General features: G+C 41.1%; 1 protein-coding gene across 12 annotated transcripts in view; it reads right to left on the reverse strand.

Moving 5' to 3' along the window:
* The window catches only part of EPB41L2 (erythrocyte membrane protein band 4.1 like 2), a 257,199-nt gene that overhangs the window by 229,931 nt on the left and 14,539 nt on the right, over window positions 1-12,729 (reverse strand). For 11 of the 12 annotated variants that reach the window (XM_075063959.1, XM_075063956.1, XM_075063953.1 and 8 more), the window contains exon 2: window positions 1,960-2,008. The exons of the other annotated variant lie outside the window; for it this stretch is intronic. The gene's annotated coding sequence lies outside the window, so the exon portion shown is untranslated. The remainder of the gene's footprint in view (window positions 1-1,959; window positions 2,009-12,729) is intronic. 12 annotated transcript variants of the gene reach the window in all.

The following is a 12,729-nucleotide window of genomic DNA, read 5'->3' on the forward strand; positions in this document are numbered from 1 at the left end:
CAAAAAAACACAAACCCACACACTCATGGCCCTACTCAGATTTCCTTTGCTGACCTTTGAGCCAAAAATTTCTCTTCTTCCAAAAGAAACGTAAAATGTTTAGCATGGTTGTCCAACTGGCTGTAATCTGAGCAACACTAGAGATAGTTTCCAATGCATGATACTTTGTATGCACATGTTCTCATAGTCGCAATATATAAAGCACTGTGGGCTCCTGCAGGCTGAAAAACACAGAACTCATGCAGCATTCTGAAATGTCTCAAACAAATTTCCAATGCATTTCAATTTTTGTTGAAGAGTTTTGCCACACATTTGCTCATAGCATTTCCTTACATTTCCAACTCAAATGTGATTTAGGTTGCTTTAATTCAAAGTTGCTTCATTTACAGGATGAGAAAAGGAAAATGAAGTACAAATCAAATCTCCCTTTTTCTTCAAACTGTCTGAGGAAGAAAAAACAGCCTGTTACAGTAAATTAAACATTATCTAAAACTCCTGTAATGCCACTCATTTTTTAAATAAAAATTACATTTCTTCTGACCAAGACAATCACCCCACTACTGCATTCACAATTCAAAAACTGATAAACAATTTTTTATTTTTATTTTTTATTTTTTTTACAAATTCTATATCATATTTTGAAACATAGCTACATAACCACTTCAGCATTCAGTCTTTATATTCTTGGAATAAGACAGAACATTTATTGTAATAGCCTTTAAGGTACAATCTGCCACAAAGAAGTATTTTTTCTTATTTTTGCTTACCATTTGATATGTGCCCAAGGTATTTATTTTTAATAATTAACTGCAAGAAATTCTGGCAAATTAAAAAAAAAACTGGGGATGTGACTGGGAATGAGTGCAGTGAGGCAAAAGTATGAAGAAAGGAGAGATTTATACACGCAAGTTAATACTAAACTTTTATAATGCATTTGTGTAAATATTTAAGTCAACAGTTACTGCAGCTGAGCAACCTTGTAAAGGGTGTTCTATCATTTCTTTACTGTGCTTTATAAACAGAGTTAAAATGTTTAAAACGGCTTACGCAAATAAGAGGAAATAAAACTATCTACAGGAAACAAGACAGCAGCTTATTGATCATAGACTCAAATGTCTGGCGCAGCACATAGCCACAATACTGTAGAATATGAGCCAAAGGTTAGAATGCAAACCCTCTTTTTGTTTCCTGCAGTGAGGCATTTTTTATGCTTCATAACATTATTCAGAAAGTATCTGCTTGCCAGCCTTGAAGTTTTCCTTAAACATCTCACATATAACATGAAACTAGGAGAACAGGACCAAAAATGATCATCTGTGATTAGAAATAGGGAAGCAATGCATTTGCATTTACAAGATTATGAATAAAATTTTGCCACACACTAATATTCTTTCATCTTCCTCCTCATTTGCTAAGAAAATTTGGACACAAAATGTTTACCTCTGATAGCATAGTATAAAATTAGATACAAGAATAACCACTTGAAGGGAAAAAAAACAAACACACCACAGTGATTGTAATGATTTCTAATGGTTAATTTACGGCAGAGTGATGAACCCTAGATAAATCAAGAGACATGCCTCCCCACCTCCCCCCAAAAAAATCCAGAATTATATAGTCCTCAAAAGAAGCTAGCTAGGAAATTAGGCTTTTCCCCAGTTATATTATAGTAGTCTAGATTCAGGGATGTGCTTTTCCCTGTCAGACGTGGAAAACAAATAAAAGCAAGAGTTGCTGTGAGATTATTCTCTATTATACAGAGATTGCCAGCTCTCATTCCTCCTTGTGAGGAGCTTGCTGCTTCCTCACAAATTGAATTCCTGTAACACTAAAACAGTGTTGTCTAGGAAGTCTTTTACATAGTATTCTCCTTCCACTACCAACAAAACCAAAAACCAAAAAGCACAGTTAGAATGTCTAGGATTGCACAACAGAACTTGAGGAAAGGTATTCTCTTACCTGATTGTTTTGAGGAACCAGTCTTCTGTAGGCAAATGGACTTCAGTAACTATACCAAAAAGCAAAGCAGACAGACAACTACTTAGAAGCAGTAGAACACATAATTCAAAAAAGAAGCTACATCCAAGTAACTGTACCATGCTAGAAATCCAGGTAGCAAAATACCAAGGCGCTCTCAGTTGAAAACGAGGAAGGCCTTTCAATTAGAAAAGCACTAATTGCTAAAAACTCGAGCAAAGTTTTTGCATAGCAACCAATTCTTTACAGCTATCAGCACCAAAGATAATTTTATCATGTGACCAACGACATCCTCTTGAGAAATAAATGATGCCTATCGAATTGCTTTTCCAGCGCATAAACTGAGATCAGTAGAAATAGCTCCTCATTTAGAGGAAAGAGTGACCTGGAAAAAGAGAAACACAAAGCATCTTCCTTTTGACTACTGAGTAAAAGGAAGAAGAAATACTTTCAAAAAAAAGGAATTTTTGAGATGTTAAGATAAGGGAAACAAAGACACATGCTAGAGGTTTCCCAACCAAGTTACTCCCAGATAGCCAAGCCACAGAGACTCCCTACACAGCATCTCATACTCTCTGGGATTTCACTTCGTTCTTCAAAACCAGACCAAAACTGAAAATCAGCCTAGCATGACCTTTTTCCATTAGTACCATATGATCTAAACATCAAGGGGGGGGGGGGGGGGAGAACATGTATTTCCAGGCTCCTAAACTCCAAAGCAGTTCTAAAGAAAGAGGACTGAAAATGACATACAATAGCTTAGGCTACTAATATTACTGCAACCACCAAAAATACTAGAACAATCTTTATAATGTTCTCTGTTGTGCAAATATTATAGACTTATAGAAAGAGACATTCTAAAAATGTATTAGTGGCTTGCAAAACCTTAAATTAGAGTGAATAAATGAAGACTCGGCACACCACTTCTGAAAGGTTGCCGTCCCGTCCTAAGTTATTCAAGCAAAGGGACAGCCACAAAAATAAAGATCTTCCAAACAGAACAGACAGATGAATTTTTTTCAGCTGAAAGGACTAGTCCCAATGCCCCCGCTGTTTGGCTGAACATTCCAGAAATGAGATCTCTATGGGCTTATCTAAGATATGCAACTTCAACTACATGAATAGCTTAGCAGAAGTTGACGTACTTAGGTCTACTTAACCGTAGTGAAGACCCTGCGGTAAGTTGACAGCTGACACTCTGCCGTTGACTCCATGAGAAGTTCTGATGGAGTACCGGAGTCGACAGGAGAGCACTCAGCGGTCAATTTATAAAATCGACCCCCGCTGGATCGATCACTGCCCACCGATTCGGTGGGTAGCGTAGACAAGCCCTATGTCAAACAGATATACATGGCAACTGCTTTTTCCAGTAAGATACGGCGCCACTGAAGAAAAATTGCTTGCCAGGTCTTTCAGAGGCTGGCAAGCAGTTTTTCTTCAGTGATGCCGTATCTTCATTCACTCTTCATTCTTTGATAAAATAACTGATTTTTTAGGGAAATGCAATAGATCTAAGGAGTCATCCTGAATATGGACATTGGACTATAACCTATGAACTATATCTGAAAGGACTTTTGGCAACTACAAGCTCACCTCTGCTGTGTATCTGAACCTCAAAAATTGAATTCAAGTCTGTATGTATATTGATCTTTTAACCAATACTCTTTTCTTTTTTAATAAATTTTAGCTTAGTTTTTAAAAATATACTTGGACCTGGGTAAAACATTTGACACAGTACCACATGGGAAATTTGTTAAATTAGAGATGAGGATTAGTGCAAGAATTGGAAGGTGGATAAGAAACTGGTTAAAAGAGAAAAGCCAATGGGTTGTGCTGAAAGATGAACTATTGGACTGCAGGGAGATTACTAGCTGAGTCAAGGAACTGTCTTAGAACCAGTCTTATTCAATATTTCTATTAATGACCTTGGCACAAAAAGGAGTGTACTAAAGAAACCTATTGATGATACAAAGTTGGGAGGTATCAATACAGAAGGTGATTGGAATATTATACAGAAAGATCTGGATGATCTTGAAGACTGGAGTAACAGAAATGGGATGAAATTCACTAGTACAAAATGCAAAATCATGCATTCAGGTCTAATTATCTGAATTTCTGCTACAAGCTGGGGATTCATCAGTTGGAAATGACAGAGGAGAGAAACCAGGCTGTATTGGTCAATTACAGTATGACCAGAAGCCACCAACATGATTCAGCTGTGAAAAAACACAAATAGGATACTTGGCTGCATCAGGAAAGGCATTTCCAACAGAGATAGAGAAGTATTATTACCATCGTACAATGAACTGGAAGAGCCCAGCTTGTTTAGTGCCACAAAAAGAAGGGTGAGAGCTGTGGCACTGGGACAGTTTTGTTTTGTTTGGGGGTGGGGGGATGCTGAAAGCCATTGAACTGTAAAACCTATGACAGAAACCACTTTAAGCCAAGGGGTGCTGCCACACCTGTCTGCCCAGCACCCTTGAGTGAGAGGGGATATGACTGTTCTCTAGAATACTTCAGGGGATAAAACACCAGAGAGGGTGAAGAGCTATTTCAGTTAAAAGGACAATGTTAGCACAAGAACAAATGGGTATAAACTGGTCCTGCGGACACTCAGACTGGAAATTAAAAGAAGGCTTCTCACTATCAGAGGAGAGAGGTTCTGGAACAGCTTCCCACTAAAAACTGTGAGGCAAACAACTTAATTAGTTTTACAAAAAAGAGTTGGACAAATTTATGATTGCAATTGTATGACAGGATTGGTTGTGATGGTAGGGATCAGCAGTCCTAAGGCTCACTTCCTGGTTATGACTTACGTTCCTAAAAGCTCATGCTTCAAGTCTTCCAGCCAGCCATTGGCAGGGGACAGGAAGGATTCCCCCTCCATTCTTGCCTGAAACACAGGCAGGTTAGTGGCCTCTCTGTAGCATCACAGATGCCGCATCTTGAGAAAGGACACTATGCAGGGTGGACAAGTGCTGAGGCGGTACCAAGCACTCACTCTCTCTCTCTCTCAGGTGCTTGGCTAGCTAGTTCTTGCCCACATGCTCAGGGTCTAACTGATTGCCATATGGGGGATAGGGAAGGAATTTTCCCAGAAGTCAGACTGGCAGCGACCTTGGGTTTTTCTTCCATTTTCCTCTGCAGCATGTGGCTGTTGGTCACTTGCCAGGATTATCTGGCTACATATCACTTAATCATGTTCTTGTCATTGCAGGGGGTCTCAGACATTCATGCATCTTGGTACCCTCTGATATGCACCATAGGCTGAGTTTAGTCTTCTCTGGACTGCAATATTTTGGTTTAACTTCAGTTGTTGTATACAGTGTGTGGGTGCCGTGTTGTGCTGGTGGCCTGTGATAAACAGGATCATTTAGTAGAATAGATGATCCGTTGGTCCCTTCTGGCCTTAAAAACTCTATGACTATTGAACTAGGAGGACAGGCATAAACCTTGACATCATTGTACCATCATGTGCACAGAATCTATTTACATTCAATTGCTCCATCAGTCAAAATAAGCTACCACTAGACCACAAAATTTGCAGCTTGAGCTCAAGCAAAAAGAGGATTCCTGGATTCTTCAACCTTGTTTTAGCTGAAAAGCTGTCTCACTACATGTGAGACTATAAATAATTATTTCTGATACCAAAATTAAGTGACTGATGTTTTGGAAACTCAACAGCAATTTAGACCATGACACTAATGCTAAATAGGCAGAGATGGCAACACCAGATAGAGATAGTTAATTTTTTTTTTTTTCCTAAAAAAGATTTTCATCTGGCTCTCACAGCCTTCTACTGAAACTTATAGAAACTAATAGCTACATAAATTATAACATCTAATATACACCAAAATAGTATAAAATTTCACACAAATTTCAATTATTTACAATACAAAGACTAAAATCCCTTAATTTCTTGATCAGAAGAAGTTAAGTTCTTCCCCTTGTACACTACAAGAATCATTAATTCAGGTTTCCGCCCCTACCATCAAAATATACTTCCTATTCCCAAAGCTCTTCAATAACTACACAAAAACTGGGTGCTGCTACTGAATATTGTCAATAACTGTCTGTGCTACATTATTTATGTAGTACTACAAACATTAACTAGCACTGTGTACAATTACAAATTACTATTACAATACTTCAGTCACTCTGGTATTGATTAGTAAAATTAAATTACTTAGTTTTGGTTATTTCATACATAAGTCTTGTTTCTATTACAATGCATTTTCAGAAGTATTCCAATAAAAAAAGATTTAAAACTTGGCTTTAGCTCTCTCATGAGATTTAGATTTACCCCATTCAATATCATAGTCCTGAAATGGTTTACAAAACTGTCTGCTCAGGACTTCTGTTTTTCAGGCAGCCCATAAAAGAACAGCTATTAGGAGTCCCTGAATGAAAAGTATACCCTTTGAATGTAAGCCCCTTGGAGCAAAGGCCAACCCTGTCTTCTAGATTATGTCCTATGCATCACCTATTACCAAATTGCCTAGAAACACTAGTCATGGAGCAGGACCCCACTTTGCTAGGTGTTGCATATACATTGAACACTGTTGTAGTATGTTTCACATAGCACCTACATCAGCTACTTCTTACCCCAATACACATGGGATGCCTCAAAGGATTAGCATGGCAATGAAAGTCTCTTCTCAGTTAGAGCAAGATATGAGAAACAAACAAACAAACAAACAAACAAACAATCTAGCTCCTACTCAACTCAGTATTACTGCTGAACTGTAGAGTCGAGGCAAAGTCAAAGGAAAAAAAACAAAAGAAGAATGACAGAAGGAAAGCAATAAGGGAAGACTGAGATGGAAGAGAGAAAAATAGAATCAAAGGACTGGAAGAGACCTCAAGAAGTCATCTAGTTTAGTCCTGCCATGAGTGCGGGGGACTAGAGTATTACCTAGACCAGGGGTCTCAAACGCATGGCCGGCCCGCGGAGTTATTTCCTGTGGCCTGCCAAGGTCCCCTCTGCCCCCGGGGACAGAGCGCTCTGGGCGCTCACCTCCCAGCGCTTTCCCACTGCCAAGCCGCTGTTTGGCAGTGCTTAGGATGTTCCAGGAGGGACGGGGGAGAAGCAGGGATGTGGCACACTCAGGGGAGGAGGCGGAAAAAAGGTGGGGCCGGGATTTGGGGAAGGGGTGGGAAGAGGCAGGGCCTCATGGAAGGTTTCAGTGATGCAGCCCTCGGGCCAATATACTAGTCCTCATGTGGCCCTCTTGCTGATTAGAATTTGAGATCCCTGATCTAGACCATTCCAAACAGATGTTTGTCTCAACTGCTTTTAAAAATCTCCAGCCATGGAAAGTCCACAACCTCTCTGGGCTATTTATTCCAGTGCTTAATTACCCTGACAGTTAAGAAGTTTTTCCTAATGTCCAACCCAAACTGCCCTTGTTGCAATTTAAGCTTATTGCTTCTTGTCCTAGCCTCAGATTAAGGAGAACATTTTTTCTCCCTCTTCCTTGTAACAACTTTTTAATATCCGCCCCCTCAGTCTTCTCTTCTCCAGACTAAACAAACCCAATTTTATCAATCTTCCCTCATGGGTCTTGTTTTCTAGACCTGTAATCATTTTTATTGCTCTTCTCTGTACTTTCTCCACATCCTTCCTGAAATGTGGTGCCCAGAACTGGATACAATATTCCAGTTTAGGCCTGATCAGCTGAGAGTAGAGCAAAAGAATTATTTCTTGTGTCATGCTTACAACACTCCTGCCAATACATCCTAGAATTACATTTGTTTTTTCTGCAACAGTGTTACACTGTTGACTCATATTTAGCTTCTGATCCACCATGATCTTCATACCCTATGACCTTAAGACCCTTTCTGCAGTAATCCTTCCTAGGCAGTCATTTCCCATTTTGTATGTGTACAAATCATTGTTCCTTCTCAAGTGAAGTACTTTGCATTTGTCCTTACTGAACTTTATCCAATTTACTTCAGACCATTTCTTCAGTTTGTCTTGATCATTTTGAATTTTAATCCTATCCTCTAAAGTACCTGCAATCCCTCCCAGTTTGGTACCATCCACAAACGTAAGTACACTCTGTCATTATCTAAATCATATAAAATAAAAGGGAAACAAAGCCTCTGAGGAAAGACCAGGCAAAAAAGAAATACATTAAGTTTAAAAAAAAACAAAAAACTACACACAAAACCCCACAGGAATCCAGAACAGTGAACATAAATAGCAGGAGTAAGTGTGGGAAAATACCAGCAGTGTGTCCTGACTATTCTAGTTTGGATATATGATCATAATAGCTATATTAATTTAACTTGCTCATTCCCCACCCTAGGCTGATGAAGCAGGAGAGAAAGAACAAGTGACAATTAGCCTGGATAAAGTTAAGTAGCTGTTTGTTAGAGATCAAAGTCCAATTCTTAGTCTCAAATTCTAGAGAAATTAAATCTAAAAAAAATTCTACACATACTGCAACTTATACAGGGTGGGTTTTAGATCACATATCGCTTGGGTAAACAATCTTAGAACTGGATCTTTTTACTTTAGATCAATTAAAAGAAAGCATCTATGGCAGAAGAGACAAAAACTGGACTTTTTAGCCTCAAAAGGCTCCACTTAAAAGTAGAATCCCTTACTGAGTGTTTTTTTCAGTGCTGACTCTAAGCATTCTCCTGTTAACCACTAGTTTCACGACCAGGACCTTTAAACATATAATGTGAAAGTTAACAGTCTTCATGGGTAAAAATACTGCATACAACTTTAAACTGATTCACTCATCGCTGCAGATTTATTCCCACCTCCAAACCTAGCTTTTCATCAAAATCCAGTTACTCAAATTCGCTGTTCAAATGTTTGAAACTTGCAACTTAAATAAGGTTAGACCTAGAAATTGAATGCATTACCTTACCCTTCACTTCTGGGCTCAAACAGACTAAAAGCAAAGGATCATTATTGTTATTTATACAGAGCCATAGTTATGAAATGTACCACAAGGATCCATAGCTGCAATCCCCTACCATGTGGTAGCATATTTTGCTACTACATCAACCACCCAGCCCAATTGACTAGTAGTTAGTGGCCTGCTTTCCAAAAATACTACATAAAATAGTTTTGCCACAGAGGTTTTGGGCAGCAGTTTTAAAAAACAAGTTGTACACTATGACTTTAGTGATAGAAAATCTGAAGTGATGTGGCAAAGTAAAATTCCCCCCCCTTTTCTAAAAAGGAACATCAAGTGTAATAACTCGACAGATGAACATTTGGGAAAGGCATATTATGGGATTTTTCATTACAATAGCATTTACTATTTTAGTAAGAACATTTTATTACCCTGTTCCAACAAATGTCTGTGTGCATCACATTTTAAATAATGATTACATTGTATTATGTTCATGCTCTTCCCAAGAAAATAGAAAAGTGAATATGAACTGCAAAACCACCTGTAAACTTTGCTTATCTTTGTATGTATACCAGACTAAATGAGTCAGCTCACTGCAACATCCTGGGCAAGGAACTTGAGCCTAATGAGTTCAACATACTTACTAAAATACCAGCTACAAACAAACTAGGACAGAGTAATAGTGTAATGGAATCCATTAGGGCAAAAATAAAATAAAAAAACACTGTTCAACATCAAGCATTCTCCACACACACACTTGAAAAATACGGAACAATACAATGATGTATTACATACTGGTAAAGAATTATAAATTAGTATGAAATTTTTTTGCATCTCTTTTCCCCAGGTATTGCATTTGGGAGTTCTCTGTATCATAGCTGTATAATCCACATTCAAGAATTTGTGCGCAGTCTAGTAACTAATCAGCATCCTATATCAGTCCTGCTCTCTGTTACATTCCCACTCCTCCATGCACATGTCAAGCATTAGTCTGAGAGGGACTGGGGGGGCGGGGGGGGGTGACTGAATCAAACAAACACAAATGGAGATGCAGAGAGGTGGAGGTGCAGTTTCAGATAGAGCAACTGAAAATTTTAATACACAAAAAAGGACTTTTTGTTTTCCAAATAAGTGGAAAAAGGATCTTCTCTTCCACACTTTCTATTTTACTCCCCTAAACGTAGGCAGAGTAAGGGGAAAAACCAGTCAGGACAGATTTTTTTCAAGCTACAGAAATCTAGGCAGCGGAAGAGTGAACCTTGAAGGGGAGTTAGAAGGTGTTAGCCAACATGTTCTAAAACTCTAGTGTAGACAAGGCAGTGTATATTCTTAACACATGCTAGCTGATCCTGTTAAAACCTATGATCTTCCTAGATTTCAACTGGACTACCTTAATACATGATAAACTACATCTTACCTTGTCTTGACTATAGTTTTATAAAGGTATTAGATTGAACTAACAAAATCCAATTCCACACGTTTAAATCCTAATTTAAAGAGCTTTGAGTCCTCTTTCCTTACAATAAATTATTTTGGCCCTGCATGGATACAACCAGGTTGTCTATGCAGCACCTCCTTGTGGCCCATCAAGCTGCACAACTCCCCTGCTGGAGATCCCTGCCAGTCAGGTGTTCCCAACCCCTCACAGATCCAGTGCCATGGAATCCAAAACAAAAAGGAAAACAATGAACTAAAAATTAGGATCATCCAAGGATTTGTCAGCAGGATCCACATTTCTGCTCCAGGCTTTTGTCCCTCCTTGTCTACCTTCCTGGGTCTCTCTGTCCAATCCACCAAATGCCTCATCCAGGTATCAAGCTGCCTTAAGCTCTTGGCTGGGACTAGACTTCCCTCACTGAGGAAGAAGCAGAATTTTGCTCTCCTTTCTGGTCAGCCCTCAACTGGGCTAACTCCCCTCTCCATGTTTGATATTGGCTGCACATACAGCAGGGTAGTGTCATCTGGCTCCACAGGCTCTCCACAAGCTTCTCTTTGCCATTGTGGAGCCTATCTGCCTAATTAACTGCTTCATTGCCAGTACAAGACTTATGTGACCCACCACAATACTATGTAGATAGGCTTTCTACAAAAATGAGTTTGCGTCTGAAGAAACTGGAAGTGGTTCCTGGGAAACTATTAGCCTCAGATCAAGAGAGTTTCCAGGAACAAGCAGCAAGTAAACCACCTGGAATATGATCTTAAAGAAACAAAGAACACTGCAAAGGAAATGTTAACAAGGGATTTTACAAAACAATACACTTTGCTAGAAAGAAAATTAGAAGTACTTGGAGAGGAAAAAAAAAGTTAGGGTTTGAAGTTTCCATACTCTTGCAAATCTGGATATTAACGCCAGGACTCTCAATATTGGAAACTAAGTTATCCCATATATAAAAGAAAGCAAAATAATAATGCTTCTTACTTATATATCAGTAAGTTATAGACTCCCCTACATGTAGACACAAGTATATAGAATAAAGGCACCACTGTTACTCTATTTAATGACAAAGAAAAGGAGCAAATCCTGAAAGCAGATTCAGCCATCAGGGCAATTTATGTTCTTGGTAGGTAGATTTCTTTTCTGTGGCTTCAGCTCTATCAGAGGCAGGTCAAAAAAGGGTTATACATTTTAAATGATCTGATTAAGAGGCAGAAGTGGAGGCATGGCCTTTTCATGCCCAGCCAAATTTTGGATTGTTTATGAAAATCCCCTATATCTTCTAGATCAGGCCTGCACAACATGTGGCCCACGGCGGCGGGTGAGGAAGGGGAGCTGAGCAGGCGAGCGAGCGAGCAGTGGCAGGTGAGCCGCCGGGGTGGGGGGCGCTGAGGGAGCAGGCAAGCAGGCGGGCGGGCAGTGGCATGGGGGCTGAGGAAGTGAGTGAACAGGTAGTAGCGGGCAGGGCAGGTGAGCCGGCGGCAGGGGGGAGGGATGGCTGAGGAAGCGAGCGGGCAGGCAAGCTGGAGGTTGGCCCCAGCTCACTGCCACTCCACCTCCTCCCCTGAACACTCTGCCCTGCTTCTCCCCATCCCCCCTGCTTCCAGCAAATCAGCTGTTCGCAGGGGAAGCCTGGGAGGGCAGAGAAGCAGCGGCTTCACGCTCAGGCCCAGGGAGGCAAAGGCAAGCTGGTGCAGGGAGAGGTTTCCCTGCACATGCCCTCCTCACACTCGCCGCCCCATCCCAGCTCACCTCCACCTCCACCTCCCTGGGCCTGAGCATGAAGCCGCTGTACTGCTTTTCCGCCCTCCCAGGCTTCCCGCGCAAACAGCTGATTCGCAGGAAGCAGGGGGGCGCGAGCTCGGCCTGACCCAGTGCTCCAGGCGCTGCGTGGCAGCGGCATGGCCCAGCTCCAGCCAAGCAGTGCAGCTGTAGCACCACCACCCACCTCGAGGCAGTGCAGTAAGGGGGCAAAGAGCGGGGGGGGTACAGGGTTGGATAAGCAGGGGTTGGTATCAAAGGGTGGGAAACGAGGGGTTTGGAATGGGCAAGATCCGGGCCGTCAAAGGAAGGAGGTTGGATGGGGGGGCAGCAGGCACGTGTTCCAGGGGGTCAGTACAGAAAAGGATTGCTGATGGCAGGGTCCCCCAGTAGGCCATCAGGAAAAGAAGGGTTGATGGGTGCGGGCATCAGGGGATGAATAGGGCAGGGGGCTGGTGGGGGCCACGACTCAATTTGCGGGTGAGGAAGAAACCGTTTTTTAGATTTTGGCAACCTCAGCAACTGTCTGGGGGCTAAGAGCGACGGCATGGGAGGTGATAGAGCGAGGGGGGGCACACTACGATCGGTGCTGACCGTTCTACTGACTATCTGCTCCCATCCCCCCTCAAGTGGCTGCGTCTGACGTTCGCTTCCCACGCTTCCTCAGCCCACACTTCGTTC

Source organism: Chelonoidis abingdonii, chromosome 3 (genome assembly GCF_003597395.2).
Source record: "Chelonoidis abingdonii isolate Lonesome George chromosome 3, CheloAbing_2.0, whole genome shotgun sequence".
NCBI lineage: Eukaryota > Metazoa > Chordata > Testudines > Testudinidae > Chelonoidis > Chelonoidis abingdonii.